Consider the following 20,483-nt stretch of genomic DNA (forward strand, 5'->3'; position numbering starts at 1 on the left):
CTAATTGAATTGAATCGCAGGACGACTTAATGAAAATAGTTTTTTATATAAGAATGAGGAAAGCAAGGCACTGCTGAGATTTGAACTCAGGATCTCCTGTTTACTAGACAGGCGCTTTAAAGATCTAAGCCACAGCACCCTCTTGAAAATGCTTTAAGGAACAGTTTGCCATATGGTGTTCAAGAGAATCCTGAGTTTTTCACTTTCATAATCATTTCTCAGTTCAGAAAACGCTCTACTCAACTACTTTAGACGAGGATACTGATCCTATTCATAAACACCTCATTGATATATTGCTTATCTTGTTCATAAATGTTTTAATCATGCCTTCTTTAAGAATGCATTACTTGAATTCAACTCTAGAATGATTTTTTATCTCTATTTTGCTCTTTGTCACTCTTTTTTCCCTTTTTCATTCAAAACATTACTTTGAAAATCTTCACAACACCACTTTTTTTTGTTTTTCAATTTAAGATGACCCATTCTAATGTTCACAGAACAGTACTTTTCTTTTAAAACGTATTAAACATTTGCGTGATGAAAATTATTTTTACATGTAAGGACCAATGATAAGGTGCTGCTGATATTTGAACTCAGGATTTCCTGTTTACGAGACAGGCGCTTTAACCACTTAGCAACAGCACCTATTTTAGTGATACAGAAGGGATCATTAATTTAGTATTGGTGATCAAATTCTGTGCCTGTGTTAAAGTGTCTTAATATGTATTCTAATGTTAAACAAGCAAGGATTCCTAATCTGTAAACAAGAATAGCTATGTTGTATTACAAAAGAACACATTTTAAACTCAATCCCATATTTTGCATAGTTCATAAATAAGTGTTTTACATATGTTCATCAATATTGCTCAAATCTAGGGTTATATTTCATCTGCCTCTTGCTCATTGAAATACCTTTTTGATTTTTGCAATCACAGTATTGTTACTATAATATTGAAAACACTTTCAGTTTTTAATAGGTTTAAGATGATCTGTTCAACCGAAAAATAAATCAGACTTTTCTAATTTAATTGAATCGCAGGACGACTTAATGAAAATCATTTTGTATTTAAGAATGAGGAAAGCAAGGCACTGCTGAGATTTGAACTCAGGATCTCCTGTTTACTAGACAGGCGCTTTAACCAGCTAAGCCACAGCACCCTCTTGAAAAAGCTTTAAGGAACAGTTTGCCATATGGTGTTCAAGAGAAACCTGAGTTTTTCACTTTCATAATCATTTCTCAGTTCAGAAAACGCACTACTCAAATAGTTTAGACGAGGATACTGATCCTATTCATAAACACCTCATTGATATATTGCTTATCTTGTTCATAATGTTTTAATCATGCCTTCTTTAAGAATGCATTACTTGAATTCAACTCTAGAATGATTTTTTATCTCTATTTTGCTCTTTGTCACTTTTTTCTCCCTTTTTCATTCAAGCATTACTTTGAAAATCTTCACAATACCACGTTTTTTTGTTTTTCAATTTAAGATGACCCATTCTAATGTTCACAGAACAACACTTTTCTTTTTAAAATATATTAAACATTTGCATGATGAAAGGACCAATAATAAGGTGCTGCTGAGATTTGAACTCAGGATTTCCTGTTTACGAGACAGGCGCTTTAACCACTTAGCCACAGCACCTATTTAAGTGATACAGAAGGGATCATTAATTTAGTATTGGTGATCAAATTCTGTGCCTGTGTTAAAGTGTCTTAATATGTATTCTAATGTTAAACAAGCAAGGATTCCTAATCTGTAAACAAGAATAGCTATGTTGTATTACAAAAGAACACATTTTAAACTCAATCACATATTTTGAATAGTTCATAAATAAGTGTTTTACATATATTAACCAATATTGCTCAAATCTAGGGTTACATTTCATCTGCCTCTTGCTCATTGAAATACCTTTTTGATTTTTGCAATCACAGTATTGTTACTATAATATTGAAAACACTTTCAGTTTTTATTAGGTTTAAGATGATCTGTTCAACCGAAAGATAAATCAGACTTTTCTAATTTAATTGAATCGCAGGACGAATTAATGAAAATAGTTTTTTATTTAAGAATGAGGAAAGCAAGGGACTGCTGAGATTTGAACTCAGGATCTCCTGTTTACTAGACAGGCGCTTTAACCAGCTAAGCGACAGCACCCTCTTGAAAATGCTTTAAGGAACAGTTTGTCATATGGTGTTCAAGAGAATCCTGAGTTGTTCACTTTCATAATCATTTCTCAGTTCAGAAAACGCTCTACTCAACTACTTTAGACGAGGATACTGATCCTATTGATAAACACCTCATTGATATATTGCTTATCCTGTTCATAAATGTTTTAATTATGCCTTCTTTAAGAATGCATTACTTGATTTCAACTCTAGAATGATTTTTTATCTCTATTTTGCTCTTTGTCACTCTTTTTTCCCTTTTTCATTCAAAGCATTACTTTGAAAATCTTCACAATACCACGTTTTTTAGTTTTTCAATTTAAGATGACCCATTCTAATGTTCACAGAACAACACTTTTCTTTTTAAAATGTATTAAACATTTGCGTGATGAAAATTATTTTTACATGTAAGGACCAATAATAAGGTACTGCTGAGATTTGAACTCAGGATTTCCTGTTTACGAGACAGGCGCTTTAACCACTTAGCCACAGCACCTAATTTAGTGATACAGAAGGGATCATTAATTTAGTATTGGTGATCAAATTCTGTGCCTGTGTTAAAGTGTCTTAATATGTATTCTAATGTTAAACAAGCAAGGATTCCTAATCTGTAAACAAGAATACCTATGTTGTATTAAAAAAGAACACATTTTAAACTCAATCCCATATTTTGAATAGTTTATAAATAAGTGTTTTACAAATATTCATCAATATTGCTCAAATCTAGGGTCATATTTCATCTGCCTCTTGATCATTGAAATACCTTTTTAATTTTGCAATCACAGTATTGTTACTATAATATTGAAAACACTTACAGTTTTTATTAGGTTTAAGATGATCTGTTCAACCGAAAGATAAATCAGACTTTTCTAATTTAATTGAATCGCAGGACGACTTAATGAAAATAATTTTTTATTTAAGAATGAGGAAAGCAAGGCACTGCTTAGATTTGAACTCAGGATCTCCTGTTTACTAGACAGGCGCTTTAACCAGCTAAGCCACAGCACCCTCTTGAAAATACTTTAAGGAACAGTTTGCCATATGGTGTTCAAGAGAAACCTGAGTTTTTCACTTTCATAATCATTTCTCAGTTCAGAAAACGCACTACTCAAATAGTTTAGACGAGAATACTGATCCTATTCATAAACACCTCATTGATATATTGCTTATCCTGTTCATAAATGTTTTAATCATGCCTTCTTTAAGAATGCATTACTTGAATTCAACTCTAGAATGATTTTTTATCTCTCTTTTGCTCTTTGTCACTCTTTTTTCCCTTTTTCATTCAAAGCATTACTTTGAAAATCTTCACAATACCACGTTTTTTAGTTTTTCAATTTAAGATGACCCATTCTAATGTTCACAGAACAACACTTTTCTTTTTAAAATGTATTAAACATTTGCGTGATGAAAATTATTTTTACATGTAAGGACCAATAATAAGGTGCTGCTGAGATTTGAACTCAGGATTTCCCGTTTACGAGACAGGCGCTTTAACCACTTAGCCACAGCACCTACTTTACTGATATAGAAGGGATCATTAATTTAGTATTGGTGATCAAATTCTATGCCTGTGTCAAAGTGTCTTAATATGTATTCTAATGTTAAACAAGCAAGGATTCCTAATCTGTAAACAAGAATAGCTATGTTGTATTAAAAAAGAACACATTTTAAACTCAATCGCATATTTTGAATAGTTCATAAATAAGTGTTTTACATATATTCATCAATATTGCTCAAATCTAGGGTCATATTTCATCTGCCTCTTGCTCATTGAAATACCTTTTTGATTGTGCAATCACAGTATTGTTACTATAATATTGTAAACACTTTCAGTTTTTATTAGGTTTAAGATGATCTGTTCAACCGAAAGATAAATCAGACTTTTCTAATTTAATTGAATCGCAGGACGAATTAATGAAAATAGTTTTTTATTTAAGAAAGAGGAAAGCAAGGCACTGCTGAGATTTGAACTCAGGATCTCCTGTTTACTAGACAGGCGCTTTAACCAGCTAAGCCACAGCACCCTCTTGAAAATACTTTAAGGAACAGTTTGCCATATGGTGTTCAAGAGACTCCTGAGTTTTTCACTTTCATAATCATTTCTCAGTTCAGAAAACGCTCTACTCAACTACTTTAGACGAGGATACTGATCCTATTGATAAACACCTCATTGATATATTGCTTATCTTGTTCATAAATGTTTTAATCATGCCTTCTTTAAGAATGCATTACTTGAATTCAACTCTAGAATGATTTTTTATCTCTATTTTGCTCTTTGTCACTCTTTTTTCCCTTTTTCATTCAAAGCATTACTTTAAAAATCTTCACAATACCACGTTTTTTTGTTTTTCAATTTAAGATGACCCATTCTAATGTTCACAGAACAACACTTTTCTTTTTAAAATGTATTAAACATTTGCGTGATGAAAATTATTTTTACATGTAAGGACCAATAATAAGGTGCTGCTGAGATTTGAACTCAGGATTTCCTGTTTACGAGACAGGCGCTTTAACCACTTAGCCACAGCACCTATTTTAGTGATAAAGAAGGGATCATTAATTTAGTATTGGTAATCAAATTCTGTGCCTGTGTTAAAGTGTCTTAATATGTATTCTAATGTTAAACAAGCAAGGATTCCTAATCTGTAAACAAGAATAGCTATGTTGTATTACAAAAGAACACATTTTAAACTCAATCCCATATGTTGAATAGTTCATAAATAAGTGTTTTACATATATTCATCAATATTGCTCAAATCTAGGGTTATATTTCATCTGCCTCTTGCTCATTGAAATACCTTTTTAATTTTGCAATCACAGTATTGTTACTATAATATTGAAAACACTTACAGTTTTTATTAGGTTTAAGATGATCTGTTCAACCGAAAGATAAATCAGACTTTTCTAATTTAATTGAATCGCAGGACGACTTAATGAAAATAATTTTTTATTTAAGAATGAGGAAAGCAAGGCACTGCTTAGATTTGAACTCAGGATCTCCTGTTTACTAGACAGGCGCTTTAACCAGCTAAGCCACAGCACCCTCTTGAAAATACTTTAAGGAACAGTTTGCCATATGGTGTTCAAGAGAAACCTGAGTTTTTCACTTTCATAATCATTTCTCAGTTCAGAAAACGCACTACTCAAATAGTTTAGACGAGAATACTGATCCTATTCATAAACACCTCATTGATATATTGCTTATCCTGTTCATAAATGTTTTAATCATGCCTTCTTTAAGAATGCATTACTTGAATTCAACTCTAGAATGATTTTTTATCTCTCTTTTGCTCTTTGTCACTCTTTTTTCCCTTTTTCATTCAAAGCATTACTTTGAAAATCTTCACAATACCACGTTTTTTAGTTTTTCAATTTAAGATGACCCATTCTAATGTTCACAGAACAACACTTTTCTTTTTAAAATCAATTAAACATTTGCGTGATGAAAATTATTTTTACATGTAAGGACCAATAATAAGGTGCTGCTGAGATTTGAACTCAGGATTTCCTGTTTACGAGACAGGCGCTTTAACCACTTAGCCACAGCATCTACTTTAGTGATACAGAAGGGATCATTAATTTAGTATTGGTGATCAACTTCTGTGCCTGTGTTAAAGTGTCTTAATATGTATTCTAATGTTAAACAAGCAAGGATTCCTAATCTGTAAACAAGAATAGATATGTTGTCTTAAAAAAGAACACATTTTAAACTCAATCCCATATTTTGAATAGTTTATAAATAAGTGTTTTACATATATTCATCAATATTGCTCAAATCTAGGGTCATATTTCATCTGCCTCTTGCTCATTGAAATACCTTTTTGATTTTGCAATCACAGTATTGTTACTATAAAATTGAAAACACTTTCAGTTTTTATTAGGTTTAAGATGATCTGTTCAACCGAAAGATAAATCAGACTTTTCTAATTGAATTGAATCGCAGGACGACTTAATGAAAATAATTTTTTATGTAAGAATGAGGAAAGCAAGGCACTGCTGAGATTTGAACTCAGGATCTACTGTTTACTAGACAGGCGCTTTAACCAGCTAAGCCACAGCACCCTCTTGAAAATGCTTTAAGGAACAGTTTGCCATATGGTGTTCAAGAGAAACCTGAGTTTTTCACTTTCATAATCATTTCTCAGTTCAGAAAACGCACTACTCAAATAGTTTAGACGAGGATACTGATCCTATTCATAAACACCTCATTGATATATTGCTTATCCTGTTCATAAATGTTTTAATTATGCCTTCTTTAAGAATGCATTACTTGAATTCAACTCTAGAATGATTTTTTATCTCTATTTTGCTCTTTGTCACTCTTTTTTCCCTTTTTCATTCAAAGCATTACTTTGAAAATCTTCACAATACCACGTTTTTTTGTTTTTCAATTTAAGATGACCCATTCTAATGTTCACAGAACAACACTTTTCTTTTTAAAATGTATTAAACATTTGCGTGCTGAAAATTATTTTTACATGTAAGGACCAATAATAAGGTGCTGCTGAGATTTGAACGCAGGATTTCTTGTTTATGAGACAGGCGCTTTAACCACTTAGCCACAGCAGCTATTTTAGTGATACAGAAGGGATCATTAATTTAGTATTGGTGATCAAATTCTGTGCCTGTGTTAAAGTGTCTTAATATGTATTCTAATGTTAAACAAGCAAGGATTCCTAATCTGTAAACAAGAATAGCTATGTTGTATTACAAAAGAACACATTTTAAACTTAATCCCATATTTTGAATAGTTCATAAATAAGTGTTTTACATATATTCATCAATATTGCTCAAATCTAGGGTTATATTTCATCTGCCTCTTGCTCATTGAAATACCTTTCTGATTTTTGCAATCACAGTATTGTTACTATAATATTGAAAACACTTTCAGTTTTTATTAGGTTTAAGATGATCTGTTCAACCGAAAGATAAATCAGACTTTTCTAATTGAATTGAATCGCAGGACGACTTAATGAAAATAGTTTTTTATTTAAGAATGAGAAAAGCAAGGCACTGCTGAGATTTGAACTCAGGATCTCCTGTTTACTAGACAGGCGCTTTAACCAGCTAAGCCACAGCACCCTCTTGAAAATGCTTTAAGGAACAGTTTGCCATATGGTGTTCAAGAGAAACCTGAGTTTTTCACTTTCATAATCATTTCTCAGTTCAGAAAATGCACTACTCAAATAGTTTAGACGAGGATACTGATCCTATTCATAAACACCTCATTGATATATTGCTTATCCTGTTCATAAATGTTTTAATTATGCCTTCTTTAAGAATGCATTACTTGAATTCAACTCTAGAATGATTTTTTATGTCTATTTTTCTCTTTGTCACTCTTTTTCCCTTTTTCATTCAAAGCATTACTTTGAAAATCTTCACAATACCACGTTTTTTTGTTTTTCAATTTAAGATGACCCATTCTAATGTTCACAGAACAACACTTTTCTTTTTAAAACGTATTAAACATTTGCGTGATGAAAATTATTTTTACATGTAAGGACCAATAATAAGGTGCTGCTGACATTTGAACTCAGGATTTCCTGTTTACGAGACAGGCGCTTTAACCACTTAGCAACAGCACCTATTTTAGTGATACAGAAGGGATCATTAATTTAGTATTGGTGATCAAATTCTGTGCCTGTGTTAAAGTGTCTTAATATGTATTCTAATGTTAAACAAGCAAGGATTCCTAATCTGTAAACAGGAATAGCTATGTTGTATTACAAAAGAACACATTTTAAACTCAATCCCATATTTTGAATAGTTCATAAATAAGTGTTTTACATATATTCATCAATATTGCTCAAATCTAGGGTTACATTTCATCTGCCTCTTGCTCATTGAAATACCTTTCTGATTTTTGCAATCACAGTATTGTTACTATAATATTGAAAACACTTTCAGTTTTTATTAGGTTTAAGATGATCTGTTCAACCGAAAGATAAATCAGACTTTTCTAATTGAATTGAATCGCAGGACGACTTAATGAAAATAGTTTTTTATTTAAGAATGAGAAAAGCAAGGCACTGCTGAGATTTGAACTCAGGATCTCCTGTTTACTAGACAGGCGCTTTAACCAGCTAAGCCACAGCACCCTCTTGAAAATGCTTTAAGGAACAGTTTGCCATATGGTGTTCAAGAGAAACCTGAGTTTTTCACTTTCATAATCATTTCTCAGTTCAGAAAACGCACTACTCAAATAGTTTAGACGAGGATACTGATCCTATTGATAAACACCTCATTGATATAGTGCTTATCCTGTTCATAAATGTTTTAATTATGCCTTCTTTAAGAATGCATTACTTGAATTCAACTCTAGAATGATTTTTTATGTCTATTTTTCTCTTTGTCACTCTTTTTCCCTTTTTCATTCAAAGCATTACTTTGAAAATCTTCACAATACCACGTTTTTTAGTTTTTCAATTTAAGATGACCCATTCTAATGTTCACAGAACAACACTTTTCTTTTTAAAACGTATTAAACATTTGCGTGATGAAAATTATTTTTACATGTAAGGACCAATAATAAGGTGCTGCTGACATTTGAACTCAGGATTTCCTGTTTACGAGACAGGCGCTTTAACCACTTAGCAACAGCACCTATTTTAGTGATACAGAAGGGATCATTAATTTAGTATTGGTGATCAAATTCTGTGCCTGTGTTAAAGTGTCTTAATATGTATTCTAATGTTAAACAAGCAAGGATTCCTAATCTGTAAACAGGAATAGCTATGTTGTATTACAAAAGAACACATTTTAAACTCAATCCCATATTTTGAATAGTTCATAAATAAGTGTTTTACATATATTAATCAATATTGCTCAAATCTAGGGTTACATTTCATCTGCCTCTTGCTCATTGAAATACCTTTTTGATTTTTGCAATCACAGTATTGTTACTATAATATTGAAAACACTTTCAGTTTTTATTAGGTTTAAGATGATCTGTTCAACCGAAAGATAAATCAGACTTTTCTAATTGAATTGAATCGCAGGACGAATTAATGAAAATAGTTTTTTATTTAAGAATGAGGAAAGCAAGGCACTGCTGAGATTTGAACTCAGGATCTCCTGTTTACTAGACAGGCGCTTTAACCAGCTAAGCGACAGCACCCTCTTGAAAATGCTTTAAGGAACAGTTTGTCATATGGTGTTCAAGAGAATCCTGAGTTTTTCACTTTCATAATCATTTCTCAGTTCAGAAAACGCTCTACTCAACTACTTTAGACGAGGATACTGATCCTATTGATACACACCTCATTGATATATTGCTTATCCTGTTCATAAATGTTTTAATTATGCCTTCTTTAAGAATTCATTACTTGATTTCAACTCTAGAATGATTGTTTATCTCTATTTTGCTCTTTGTCACTCTTTTTTCCCTTTTTCATTCAAAGCATTACTTTGAAAATCTTCACAATACCACGTTTTTTAGTTTTTCAATTTAAGATGACCCATTCTAATGTTCACAGAACAACACTTTTCTTTTTAAAATGTATTAAACATTTGCGTGATGAAAATTATTTTTACATGTAAGGACCAATAATAAGGTACTGCTGAGATTTGAACTCAGGATTTCCTGTTTACGAGAAAGGCGCTTTAACCACTTAGCCACAGCACCTAATTTAATGATACAGAAGGGATCATTAATTTAGTATTGGTGATCAAATTCTGTGCCTGTGTTAAAGTGTCTTAATATGTATTCTAATGTTAAACAAGCAAGGATTCCTAATCTTTAAACAAGAATACCTATGTTGTATTAAAAAAGAACACATTTTAAACTCAATCCCATATTTTGAATAGTTTATAAATAAGTGTTTTACAAATATTCATCAATATTGCTCAAATCTAGGGTCATATTTCATCTGCCTCTTGATCATTGAAATACCTTTTTAATTTTGCAATCACAGTATTGTTACTATAATATTGAAAACACTTTCAGTTTTTATTAGGTTTAAGATGATCTGTTCAACCGAAAGATAAATCAGACTTTTCTAATTTAATTGAATCGCAGGACGACTTAATGAAAATAATTTTGTATTTAAGAATGAGGAAAGCAAGGCACTGCTGAGATTTGAACTCAGGATCTCCTGTTTACTAGACAGGCGCTTTAACCAGCTAAGCCACAGCACCCTCTTGAAAAAGTTTTAAGGAACAGTTTGCCATATGGTGTTCAAGAGAAACCTGAGTTTTTCACTTTCATAATCATTTCTCAGTTCAGAAAACGCACTACTCAAATAGTTTAGACGAGGATACTGATCCTATTGATAAACACCTCATTGATATATTGCTTATCCTGTTCATAAATGTTTTAATTATGCCTTCTTTAAGAATGCATTACTTGAATTCAACTCTAGAATGATTTTTTATCTCTATTTTGCTCTTTGTCACTGTTTTTTCCCTTTTTCATTCAAAGCATTACTTTGAAAATCTTCACAATACCATGTTTTTTTGGTTTTCAATTTAAGATGACCCATTCTAATGTTCACAGAACAATACTTTTCTTTTTAAAATGTTTTAAACATTTGCGTAATGAAAATTATTTTTACATGTAAGGACCAATAATAAGGTGCTGCTGAGATTTGAACTCAGGATTTCCTGTTTACGAGACAGGCGCTTTAACCACTTAGCCACAGCACCTACTTTAGAGATATAGAAGGGATCATTAATTTAGTATTGGTGATCAAATTCTGTGCCTGTGTTAAAGTGTCTTAATATGTATTCTAATGTTAAAAAAGCAAGGATTCCTAATCTGTAAACAAGAATAGCTATGTTGTATTAAAAAAGAACACATTTTAAACTCAATCCCATATTTTGAATAGTTCATGAATAAGTGTTTTATATATATTCATCAATATTGCCCAAATCTAGGGTTATATTTAATCTGCCTCTTGCTCATTGAAATACCTTTTTGATTTTGCAATCACAGTATTGTTACTATAATATTGAAAACACTTTCAGTTTTTATTAGGTTTAAGATGATCTGTTCAACCGATAGATAAATCAGACTTTTCTAATTTAATTGAATCGCAGGACGAATTAATGAAAATAGTTTTTTATTTAAGAATGAGGAAAGCAAGGCACTGCTGAGATTTGAACTCAGGATCTCCTGTTTACTAGACAGGCGCTTTAACCAGCTAAGCCACAGCACCCTCTTGAAAATGCTTTAAGGAACAGTTTGCCATATGGTGTTCAAGAGAAACCTGAGTTTTTCACTTTCATAATCATTTCTCAGTTCAGAAAACGCACTACTCAAATAGTTTAGACGAGGATACTGATCCTATTCATAAACACCTCATTGATATATTGCTTATCCTGTTCATAAATGTTTTAATTATGCCTTCTTTAAGAATGCATTACTTGATTTCAACTCTAGAATGATTTTTTATCTCTATTTTGCTCTTTGTCACTCTTTTTTCCCTTTTTCATTCAAAGCATTACTTTGAAAATCTTCACAATACCACGTTTTTTTGTTTTTCAATTTAAGATGACCCATTCTAATGTTCACAGAACAACACTTTTCTTTTTAAAATGTATTAAACATTTGCGTGATGAAAATAATTTTTACATGTAAGGACCAATAATAAGGTGCTGCTGAGATTTGAACTCAGGATTTCCTGTTTACGAGACAGGCGCTTTAACCACTTAGCCACAGCACCTATTTTAGTGATACAGAAGGGATCATTAATTTAGTATTGGTGATCAAATTCTGTGCCTGTGTTAAAGTGTCTTAATATGTATTCTAATGTTAAACAAGCAAGGATTCCTAATCTGTAAACAAGAATAGCTATGTTGTATTACAAAAGAACACATTTTAAACTCAATCCCATATTTTGAATAGTTCATAAATAAGTGTTTTACATATATTCATCAATATTGCTCAAATCTAGGGTTATATTTCATCTGCCTCTTGCTCATTGAAATACCTTTTTGATTTTGCAATCACAGTATTGTTACTATACTATTGAAAACACTTTCAGTTTTTATTAGGTTTAAAAGGATCTGTTCAACCGAAAGATAAATCAGACTTTTCTAATTTAATTGAATCGCAGGACGACTTAATGAAAATAATTTTTTTATTTAAGAATGAGGAAAGCAAGGCACTGCTGAGATTTGAACTCAGGATCTCCTGTTTACTAGACAGGCGCTTTAACCAGCTAAGCCACAGCACCCTCTTGAAAATGCTTTAAGGAACAGTTTGCCATATGGTGTTCAAGAGAAACCTGAGTTTTTCACTTTCATAATCATTTCTCAGTTCAGAAAACGCACTACTCAAATAGTTTAGACGAGGATACTGATCCTATTCATAAACACCTCATTGATATATTGCTTATCCTGTTCATAAATGTTTTAATTATGCCTTCTTTAAGAATGCATTACTTGAATTCAACTCTAGAATGATTTTTTATGTCTATTTTTCTCTTTGTCACTCTTTTTTCCCTTTTTCATTCAAAGCATTACTTTGAAAATCTTCACAATACCACGTTTTTTAGTTTTTCAATTTAAGATGACCCATTCTAATGTTCACAGAACAACACTTTTCTTTTTAAAATGTATTAAACATTTGCGTGCTGAAAATTATTATTACATGTAAGGACCAATAATAAGGTGCTGCTGAGATTTGAACTCAGGATTTCCTGTTTATGAGTCAGGCGCTTTAACCACTTAGCCACAGCAGCTATTTTAGTGATACAGAACGGATCATTAATTTAGTATTGGTGATCAAATTCTGTGCCTGTGTTAAAGTGTCTTAATATGTATTCTAATGTTAAACAAGCAAGGATTTCTAATCTGTAAACAAGAATAGCTATGTTGTATCACAAAAGAACACATTTTAAACTCAATCCCATATTTTGAATAGTTCATAAATAAGTGTTGTACATATATTCATCAATATTGCTCAAATCTAGGGTTATATTTCATCTGCCTCTTGCTCATTGAAATACCTCTCTGATTTTTGCAATCACAGTATTGTTACTATAATATTGAAAACACTTTCAGTTTTTATTAGGTTTAAGATGATCTGTTCAACCGAAAGATAAATCAGACTTTTCTAATTGAATTGAATCGCAGGATGACTTAATGAAAATAGTTTTTTATTTAAGAATGCGGAAAGCAAGGCACCTCTGAGATTTGAACTCAGGATCTCCAGTTTACTAGACAGGCGCTTTAACCATCTAAGCCACAGCACCCTCTTGAAAATGCTTTAAGGAACAGTTTGCCATATGGTGTTCAAGAGAATCCTGAGTTTTTCACTTTCATAATTATTTCTCAGTTCAGAAAACGCTCTACTCAACTACTTTAGACGAGGATACTGATCCTATTCATAAACACCTCATTGATATATTGCTTATCTTGTTCATAAATGTTTTAATCATGCCTTCTTTAAGAATGCATTACTTGAATTCAACTCTAGAATGATTTTTTATCTCTATTTTGCTCTTTGTCACTCTTTTTTCCCTTTTTCATTCAAAACATTACTTTGAAAATCTTCACAACACCACGTTTTTTTGTTTTTCAATTTAAGATGACCCATTCTAATGTTCACAGAACAGTACTTTTCTTTTAAAACGTATTAAACATTTGCGTGATGAAAATTATTTTTACATGTAAGGACCAATAATAAGGTGCTGCTGATATTTGAACTCAGGATTTCCTGTTTACGAGACAGGCGCTTTAACCACTTAGCAACAGCACCTATTTTAGTGATACAGAAGGGATCATTAATTTAGTATTGGTGATCAAATTCTGTGCCTGTGTTAAAGTGTCTTAATATGTATTCTAATGTTAAACAAGCAAGGATTCCTAATCTGTAAACAAGAATAGCTATGTTGTATTACAAAAGAACACATTTTAAACTCAATCCCATATTTTGCATAGTTCATAAATAAGTGTTTTACATATGTTCATCAATATTGCTCAAATCTAGGGTTATATTTCATCTGCCTCTTGCTCATTGAAATACCTTTTTGATTTTTGCAATCACAGTATTGTTACTATAATATTGAAAACACTTTCAGTTTTTAATAGGTTTAAGATGATCTGTTCAACCGAAAAATAAATCAGACTTTTCTAATTTGATTGAATCGCAGGACGACTTAATGAAAATAATTTTGTATTTAAGAATGAGGAAACAAGGCACTGCTGAGATTTGAACTCAGGATCTCCTGTTTACTAGACAGGCGCTTTAACCAGCTAAGCCACAGCACCCTCTTGAAAAAGTTTTAAGGAACAGTTTGCCATATGGTGTTCAAGAGAAACCTGAGTTTTTCACTTTCATAATCATTTCTCAGTTCAGAAAACGCACTACTCAAATAGTTTAGACGAGGATACTGATCCTATTGATAAACACCTCATTGATATATTGCTTATCCTGTTCATAAATGTTTTAATTATGCCTTCTTTAAGAATGCATTACTTGAATTCAACTCTAGAATGATTTTTTATCTCTATTTTGCTCTTTGTCACTGTTTTTTCCCTTTTTCATTCAAAGCATTACTTTGAAAATCTTCACAATACCATGTTTTTTTGGTTTTCAATTTAAGATGACCCATTCTAATGTTCACAGAACAATACTTTTCTTTTTAAAATGTTTTAAACATTTGCGTAATGAAAATTATTTTTACATGTAAGGACCAATAATAAGGTGCTGCTGAGATTTGAACTCAGGATTTCCTGTTTACGAGACAGGCGCTTTAACCACTTAGCCACAGCACCTACTTTAGAGATATAGAAGGGATCATTAATTTAGTATTGGTGATCAAATTCTGTGCCTGTGTTAAAGTGTCTTAATATGTATTCTAATGTTAAAAAAGCAAGGATTCCTAATCTGTAAACAAGAATAGCTATGTTGTATTAAAAAAGAACACATTTTAAACTCAATCCCATATTTTGAATAGTTCATGAATAAGTGTTTTATATATATTCATCAATATTGCCCAAATCTAGGGTTATATTTAATCTGCCTCTTGCTCATTGAAATACCTTTTTGATTTTGCAATCACAGTATTGTTACTATAATATTGAAAACACTTTCAGTTTTTATTAGGTTTAAGATGATCTGTTCAACCGATAGATAAATCAGACTTTTCTAATTTAATTGAATCGCAGGACGAATTAATGAAAATAGTTTTTTATTTAAGAATGAGGAAAGCAAGGCACTGCTGAGATTTGAACTCAGGATCTCCTGTTTACTAGACAGGCGCTTTAACCAGCTAAGCCACAGCACCCTCTTGAAAATGCTTTAAGGAACAGTTTGCCATATGGTGTTCAAGAGAAACCTGAGTTTTTCACTTTCATAATCATTTCTCAGTTCAGAAAACGCACTACTCAAATAGTTTAGACGAGGATACTGATCCTATTCATAAACACCTCATTGATATATTGCTTATCCTGTTCATAAATGTTTTAATTATGCCTTCTTTAAGAATGCATTACTTGATTTCAACTCTAGAATGATTTTTTATCTCTATTTTGCTCTTTGTCACTCTTTTTTCCCTTTTTCATTCAAAGCATTACTTTGAAAATCTTCACAATACCACGTTTTTTTGTTTTTCAATTTAAGATGACCCATTCTAATGTTCACAGAACAACACTTTTCTTTTTAAAATGTATTAAACATTTGCGTGATGAAAATAATTTTTACATGTAAGGACCAATAATAAGGTGCTGCTGAGATTTGAACTCAGGATTTCCTGTTTACGAGACAGGCGCTTTAACCACTTAGCCACAGCACCTATTTTAGTGATACAGAAGGGATCATTAATTTAGTATTGGTGATCAAATTCTGTGCCTGTGTTAAAGTGTCTTAATATGTATTCTAATGTTAAACAAGCAAGGATTCCTAATCTGTAAACAAGAATAGCTATGTTGTATTACAAAAGAACACATTTTAAACTCAATCCCATATTTTGAATAGTTCATAAATAAGTGTTTTACATATATTCATCAATATTGCTCAAATCTAGGGTTATATTTCATCTGCCTCTTGCTCATTGAAATACCTTTTTGATTTTGCAATCACAGTATTGTTACTATACTATTGAAAACACTTTCAGTTTTTATTAGGTTTAAAAGGATCTGTTCAACCGAAAGATAAATCAGACTTTTCTAATTTAATTGAATCGCAGGACGACTTAATGAAAATAATTTTTTTATTTAAGAATGAGGAAAGCAAGGCACTGCTGAGATTTGAACTCAGGATCTCCTGTTTACTAGACAGGCGCTTTAACCAGCTAAGCCACAGCACCCTCTTGAAAATGCTTTAAGGAACAGTTTGCCATATGGTGTTCAAGAGAAACCTGAGTTTTTCACTTTCATAATCATTTCTCAGTTCAGAAAACGCACTACTCAAATAGTTTAGACGAGGATACTGATCCTATTCATAAACACCTCATTGATATATTGCTTATCCTGTTCATAAATGTTTTAATTATGCCTTCTTTAAGAATGCATTACTTGAATTCAACTCTAGAATGATTTTTTATGTCTATTTTTCTCTTTGTCACTCTTTTTTCCCTTTTTCATTCAAAGCATTACTTTGAAAATCTTCACAATACCACGTTTTTTAGTTTTTCAATTTAAGATGACCCATTCTAATGTTCACAGAACAACACTTTTCTTTTTAAAATGTATTAAACATTTGCGTGCTGAAAATTATTATTACATGTAAGGACCAATAATAAGGTGCTGCTGAGATTTGAACTCAGGATTTCCTGTTTATGAGTCAGGCGCTTTAACCACTTAGCCACAGCAGCTATTTTAGTGATACAGAACGGATCATTAATTTAGTATTGGTGATCAAATTCTGTGCCTGTGTTAAAGTGTCTTAATATGTATTCTAATGTTAAACAAGCAAGGATTTCTAATCTGTAAACAAGAATAGCTATGTTGTATCACAAAAGAACACATTTTAAACTCAATCCCATATTTTGAATAGTTCATAAATAAGTGTTGTACATATATTCATCAATATTGCTCAAATCTAGGGTTATATTTCATCTGCCTCTTGCTCATTGAAATACCTCTCTGATTTTTGCAATCACAGTATTGTTACTATAATATTGAAAACACTTTCAGTTTTTATTAGGTTTAAGATGATCTGTTCAACCGAAAGATAAATCAGACTTTTCTAATTGAATTGAATCGCAGGATGACTTAATGAAAATAGTTTTTTATTTAAGAATGCGGAAAGCAAGGCACCTCTGAGATTTGAACTCAGGATCTCCGGTTTACTAGACAGGCGCTTTAACCATCTAAGCCACAGCACCCTCTTGAAAATGCTTTAAGGAACAGTTTGCCATATGGTGTTCAAGAGAATCCTGAGTTTTTCACTTTCATAATCATTTCTCAGTTCAGAAAACGCTCTACTCAACTACTTTAGATGAGGATACTGATCCTATTCATAAACACCTCATTGATATATTGCTTATCTTGTTCATAATGTTTTAATCATGCCTTCTTTAAGAATGCATTACTTGAATTCAACTCTAGAATGATTTTTTATCTCTATTTTGCTCTTTGTCACTTTTTTCTCCCTTTTTCATTCAAAGCATTACTTTGACAATCTTCACAATACCACGTTTTTTTGTTTTTCAATTAAAGATGACCCATTCTAATGTTCACAGAACAACACTTTTCTTTTTAAAATATATTAAACATTTGCATGATGAAAATTATTTTTACATGTAAGGACCAATAATAAGGTGCTGCTGAGATTTGAACTCAGGATTTCCTGTTTACGAGACAGGCGCTTTAACCACTTAGCCACAGCACCTAATTTAGTGATACAGAAGGGATCATTAATTTAGTATTGGTGATCAAATTCTGTGCCTGTGTTAAAGTGTCTTAATATGTATTCTAATGTTAAACAAGCAAGGAGTCCTAATCTGTAAACAAGAATACCTATGTTGTATTAAAAAAGAACACATTTTAAACTCAATCCCATATTTTGAATAGTTTATAAATAAGTGTTTTACAAATATTCATCAATATTGCTCAAATCTAGGGTCATATTTCATCTGCCTCTTGCTCATTGAAATACCTTTTTGATTTTGCAATCACAGTATTGTTACTATAATATTGAAAACACTTTCAGTTTTTATTAGGTTTAAGATGATCTGTTCAACCGAAAGATAAATCAGACTTTTCTAATTGAATTGAATCGCAGGACGACTTAATGAAAATAGTTTTTTATATAAGAATGAGGAAAGCAAGGCACTGCTGAGATTTGAACTCAGGATCTCCTGTTTACTAGACAGGTGCTTTAAAGATCTAAGCCACAGCACCCTCTTGAAAATGCTTTAAGGAACAGTTTGCCATATGGTGTTCAAGAGAATCCTGAGTTTTTCACTTTCATAATTATTTCTCAGTTCAGAAAACGCTCTACTCAACTACTTTAGACGAGGATACTGATCCTATTCATAAACACCTCATTGATATATTGCTTATCTTGTTCATAAATGTTTTAATCATGCCTTCTTTAAGAATGCATTACTTGAATTCAACTCTAGAATGATTTTTTATCTCTATTTTGCTCTTTGTCACTCTTTTTTCCCTTTTTCATTCAAAACATTACTTTGAAAATCTTCACAACACCACGTTTTTTTGTTTTTCAATTTAAGATGACCCATTCTAATGTTCACAGAACAGTACTTTTCTTTTAAAACGTATTAAACATTTGCGTGATGAAAATTATTTTTACATGTAAGGACCAATAATAAGGTGCTGCTGATATTTGAACTCAGGATTTCCTGTTTACGAGACAGGCGCTTTAACCACTTAGCAACAGCACCTATTTTAGTGATACAGAAGGGATCATTAATTTAGTATTGGTGATCAAATTCTGTGCCTGTGTTAAAGTGTCTTAATATGTATTCTAATGTTAAACAAGCAAGGATTCCTAATCTGTAAACAAGAATAGCTATGTTGTATTACAAAAGAACACATTTTAAACTCAATCCCATATTTTGCATAGTTCATAAATAAGTGTTTTACATATGTTCATCAATATTGCTCAAATCTAGGGTTATATTTCATCTGCCTCTTGCTCATTGAAATACCTTTTTGATTTTTGCAATCACAGTATTGTTACTATAATATTGAAAACACTTTCAGTTTTTAATAGGTTTAAGATGATCTGTTCAACCGAAAAATAAATCAGACTTTTCTAATTTGATTGAATCGCAGGACGACTTAATGAAAATAATTTTGTATTTAAGAATGAGGAAACAAGGCACTGCTGAGATTTGAACTCAGGATCTCCTGTTTACTAGACAGGCGCTTTAACCAGCTAAGCCACAGCACCCTCTTGAAAAAGTTTTAAGGAACAGTTTGCCATATGGTGTTCAAGAGAAACCTGAGTTTTTCACTTTCATAATCATTTCTCAGTTCAGAAAACGCACTACTCAAATAGTTTAGACGAGGATACTGATCCTATTGATAAACACCTCATTGATATATTGCTTATCCTGTTCATAAATGTTTTAATTATGCCTTCTTTAAGAATGCATTACTTGAATTCAACTCTAGAATGATTTTTTATCTCTATTTTGCTCTTTGTCACTGTTTTTTCCCTTTTTCATTCAAAGCATTACTTTGAAAATCTTCACAATACCATGTTTTTTTGTTTTTCAATTTAAGATGACCCATTCTAATGTTCACAGAACAATACTTTTCTTTTTAAAATGTTTTAAACATTTGCGTAATGAAAATTATTTTTACATGTAAGGACCAATAATAAGGTGCTGCTGAGATTTGAACTCAGGATTTCCTGTTTACGAGACAGGCGCTTTAACCACTTAGCCACAGCACCTACTTTAGAGATATAGAAGGGATCATTAATTTAGTATTGGTGATCAAATTCTGTGCCTGTGTTAAAGTGTCTTAATATGTATTCTAATGTTAAAAAAGCAAGGATTCCTAATCTGTAAACAAGAATAGCTATGTTGTATTAAAAAAGAAGACATTTTAAACTCAATCCCATATTTTGAATAGTTCATGAATAAGTGTTTTATATATATTCATCAATATTGCTCAAATCTAGGGTTATATTTAATCTGCCTCTTGCTCATTGAAATACCTTTTTGATTTTGCAATCACAGTATTGTTACTATAATATTGAAAACACTTTCAGTTTTTATTAGGTTTAAGATGATCTGTTCAACCGATAGATAAATCAGACTTTTCTAACTTAATTGAATCGCAGGACGAATTAATGAAAACAGTTTTTTATTTAAGAATGAGGAAAGCAAGGTACTGCTGAGATTTGAACTCAGGATCTCCTGTTTACTAGACAGGCGCTTTA

General features: G+C 31.6%; 22 non-coding genes across 22 annotated transcripts; all 22 read right to left on the reverse strand.

The window, feature by feature from the left end:
- Window positions 1-1,084: 1,084 nt before the first annotated feature.
- Window positions 1,085-1,158, reverse strand: TRNAT-AGU (transfer RNA threonine (anticodon AGU)). The gene has a single exon. It is a non-coding gene; the product is annotated as a tRNA-Thr (tRNA).
- A 415-nt stretch (window positions 1,159-1,573) lies between these two features.
- Window positions 1,574-1,646, reverse strand: TRNAT-CGU (transfer RNA threonine (anticodon CGU)). The gene has a single exon. It is a non-coding gene; the product is annotated as a tRNA-Thr (tRNA).
- A 947-nt stretch (window positions 1,647-2,593) lies between these two features.
- On the reverse strand, window positions 2,594-2,666 carry TRNAT-CGU (transfer RNA threonine (anticodon CGU)). The gene has a single exon. It is a non-coding gene; the product is annotated as a tRNA-Thr (tRNA).
- Window positions 2,667-3,612: 946 nt separating this feature from the next.
- TRNAT-CGU (transfer RNA threonine (anticodon CGU)) lies at window positions 3,613-3,685 on the reverse strand. Its single transcript has one exon. It is a non-coding gene; the product is annotated as a tRNA-Thr (tRNA).
- A 438-nt stretch (window positions 3,686-4,123) lies between these two features.
- On the reverse strand, window positions 4,124-4,197 carry TRNAT-AGU (transfer RNA threonine (anticodon AGU)). The gene has a single exon. It is a non-coding gene; the product is annotated as a tRNA-Thr (tRNA).
- Window positions 4,198-4,631: 434 nt separating this feature from the next.
- Window positions 4,632-4,704, reverse strand: TRNAT-CGU (transfer RNA threonine (anticodon CGU)). Its single transcript has one exon. It is a non-coding gene; the product is annotated as a tRNA-Thr (tRNA).
- A 946-nt stretch (window positions 4,705-5,650) lies between these two features.
- TRNAT-CGU (transfer RNA threonine (anticodon CGU)) lies at window positions 5,651-5,723 on the reverse strand. Its single transcript has one exon. It is a non-coding gene; the product is annotated as a tRNA-Thr (tRNA).
- A 1,458-nt stretch (window positions 5,724-7,181) lies between these two features.
- Window positions 7,182-7,255, reverse strand: TRNAT-AGU (transfer RNA threonine (anticodon AGU)). Its single transcript has one exon. It is a non-coding gene; the product is annotated as a tRNA-Thr (tRNA).
- A 945-nt stretch (window positions 7,256-8,200) lies between these two features.
- On the reverse strand, window positions 8,201-8,274 carry TRNAT-AGU (transfer RNA threonine (anticodon AGU)). The gene has a single exon. It is a non-coding gene; the product is annotated as a tRNA-Thr (tRNA).
- A 1,964-nt stretch (window positions 8,275-10,238) lies between these two features.
- TRNAT-AGU (transfer RNA threonine (anticodon AGU)) lies at window positions 10,239-10,312 on the reverse strand. The gene has a single exon. It is a non-coding gene; the product is annotated as a tRNA-Thr (tRNA).
- A 434-nt stretch (window positions 10,313-10,746) lies between these two features.
- On the reverse strand, window positions 10,747-10,819 carry TRNAT-CGU (transfer RNA threonine (anticodon CGU)). Its single transcript has one exon. It is a non-coding gene; the product is annotated as a tRNA-Thr (tRNA).
- A 438-nt stretch (window positions 10,820-11,257) lies between these two features.
- TRNAT-AGU (transfer RNA threonine (anticodon AGU)) lies at window positions 11,258-11,331 on the reverse strand. Its single transcript has one exon. It is a non-coding gene; the product is annotated as a tRNA-Thr (tRNA).
- Window positions 11,332-11,765: 434 nt separating this feature from the next.
- On the reverse strand, window positions 11,766-11,838 carry TRNAT-CGU (transfer RNA threonine (anticodon CGU)). Its single transcript has one exon. It is a non-coding gene; the product is annotated as a tRNA-Thr (tRNA).
- A 439-nt stretch (window positions 11,839-12,277) lies between these two features.
- On the reverse strand, window positions 12,278-12,351 carry TRNAT-AGU (transfer RNA threonine (anticodon AGU)). Its single transcript has one exon. It is a non-coding gene; the product is annotated as a tRNA-Thr (tRNA).
- Window positions 12,352-14,315: 1,964 nt separating this feature from the next.
- TRNAT-AGU (transfer RNA threonine (anticodon AGU)) lies at window positions 14,316-14,389 on the reverse strand. The gene has a single exon. It is a non-coding gene; the product is annotated as a tRNA-Thr (tRNA).
- Window positions 14,390-14,823: 434 nt separating this feature from the next.
- TRNAT-CGU (transfer RNA threonine (anticodon CGU)) lies at window positions 14,824-14,896 on the reverse strand. The gene has a single exon. It is a non-coding gene; the product is annotated as a tRNA-Thr (tRNA).
- Window positions 14,897-15,334: 438 nt separating this feature from the next.
- On the reverse strand, window positions 15,335-15,408 carry TRNAT-AGU (transfer RNA threonine (anticodon AGU)). Its single transcript has one exon. It is a non-coding gene; the product is annotated as a tRNA-Thr (tRNA).
- A 434-nt stretch (window positions 15,409-15,842) lies between these two features.
- Window positions 15,843-15,915, reverse strand: TRNAT-CGU (transfer RNA threonine (anticodon CGU)). Its single transcript has one exon. It is a non-coding gene; the product is annotated as a tRNA-Thr (tRNA).
- A 439-nt stretch (window positions 15,916-16,354) lies between these two features.
- TRNAT-AGU (transfer RNA threonine (anticodon AGU)) lies at window positions 16,355-16,428 on the reverse strand. Its single transcript has one exon. It is a non-coding gene; the product is annotated as a tRNA-Thr (tRNA).
- A 1,453-nt stretch (window positions 16,429-17,881) lies between these two features.
- Window positions 17,882-17,954, reverse strand: TRNAT-CGU (transfer RNA threonine (anticodon CGU)). The gene has a single exon. It is a non-coding gene; the product is annotated as a tRNA-Thr (tRNA).
- Window positions 17,955-19,410: 1,456 nt separating this feature from the next.
- TRNAT-AGU (transfer RNA threonine (anticodon AGU)) lies at window positions 19,411-19,484 on the reverse strand. Its single transcript has one exon. It is a non-coding gene; the product is annotated as a tRNA-Thr (tRNA).
- A 434-nt stretch (window positions 19,485-19,918) lies between these two features.
- Window positions 19,919-19,991, reverse strand: TRNAT-CGU (transfer RNA threonine (anticodon CGU)). The gene has a single exon. It is a non-coding gene; the product is annotated as a tRNA-Thr (tRNA).
- Between the last annotated feature and the right edge of the window lie 492 nt (window positions 19,992-20,483).

The sequence above is a fragment of the Triturus cristatus genome, chromosome 8, assembly GCF_964204655.1.
Source record: "Triturus cristatus chromosome 8, aTriCri1.1, whole genome shotgun sequence".
Classification (NCBI taxonomy): Eukaryota; Metazoa; Chordata; class Amphibia; order Caudata; family Salamandridae; genus Triturus; species Triturus cristatus.